Genomic DNA, 1,331 nt, shown 5'->3' on the forward strand with positions numbered 1-1,331 from the left:
CCCGCCCCGCCCCGCCCCGCCCCGCGCCGTCCTCGTTGGGGTTCAGCCGAGCGCGGGGCGGCGTGGGCGTGGCGGCGCGCGAGCGAGCGAGCTCCGGGGCCACGCCACGCCATACCATCCCCCAGGACGTCTTCTACATCGCGACGCGCTCACGCGTTAGAGAGGCGTTTGAACACAGCGTGTGCTGCAGAGCGGGCCTGTGCTGCCGGTGCATCGTAGGGTATAGCCCGGCCCTGCTGCCGCGTCCTCATCACGTAGTGGTACATATGAAGGGACCGGAGAGGCGCGGGCCGCCGGCCCAGCACAGCACATCCCCCTCGCGTCCTTCCACTCGGAAGGCAAAAGTTGCAGAACTACATGAAAGGCCGTATGCGGTTGTGGCGCTCGTCGTGTGTTATTTGCTCCCCGTCGTCATGATGTCACGACCGCGCGGCTGCTCTGAGCTTTTCGAAGCGCTTTCCGAGCCCATGGACGGTGAATAATGCGGCAAACAAAGAAGACCTCCCCGTCCCTGCACAGGCAGTGCGGCACACCGCCCCACTGCGCACCGTGGTGCGTGCAACAACTCGGAGTGATATGAGTGCAGGGATAGATCCCATCAAACACCCGGAAAACGGTTCCGTTGATTTCATGACTCATGTTGTACTGGAACTTTTCTGTTGATTCAAATGATGACTTTCCAATGCATCAAGGGGTAAAGAATCATTCTATAAAACAAAGATAGCTCCTTCAAAGTAACGAAAATATTCTATCATGTTACGTGAACGGAAATTTCCGTTCGAACAAGGGAATTATAGAAATTATATCATTAGCTCAATGGAACCATTTTCTCGGTAAGAGAAAGCAAATGTTTTTTTTTTTCAATTTACGGAAATGTTTTGAAAAACTAAGGAAGTCGTCTAGTCTAACCTGACCCGCCTATAGCACAGACGTGTCCGGACCCTGTTCTAGGAGGCTTTTGTGTCGGGGCTAGTGTTAAGTGCACACGTCTCCACACCACCCCCTACCTCGAGGTGCACAGGCGCTGGACCGGCCGCGCCGCTATCTGCTGCCACCCCGCCCTGCCCTCCAACGACGCTCATCACGAATTCCTTTTCCATCGCCTTTCCCAGCGCGGACCGCTCGGGTCGGGACAGCAGCGGCAGCAAGCGCCTGGTGCCTCCTCTCTCCGCCGGCATGGAGGCCAACTCGACGGAAGTGTCGTGGGTGCCGGCCGTCGTGGTGCCGCAGCGGGACCCGCTGTACGTCGTGGTGCCCGTCACGGTCCTCTACGTGCTCATCTTCGTGACGGGGGTGGCCGGCAACATCGTGACCGTGGTGGTCATCTCGCG

The sequence above is a fragment of the Frankliniella occidentalis genome, unplaced genomic scaffold (assembly GCF_000697945.3).
Source record: "Frankliniella occidentalis isolate FOCC.00 unplaced genomic scaffold, Focc_3.1 Scaffold64, whole genome shotgun sequence".
Classification (NCBI taxonomy): domain Eukaryota; kingdom Metazoa; phylum Arthropoda; class Insecta; order Thysanoptera; family Thripidae; genus Frankliniella; species Frankliniella occidentalis.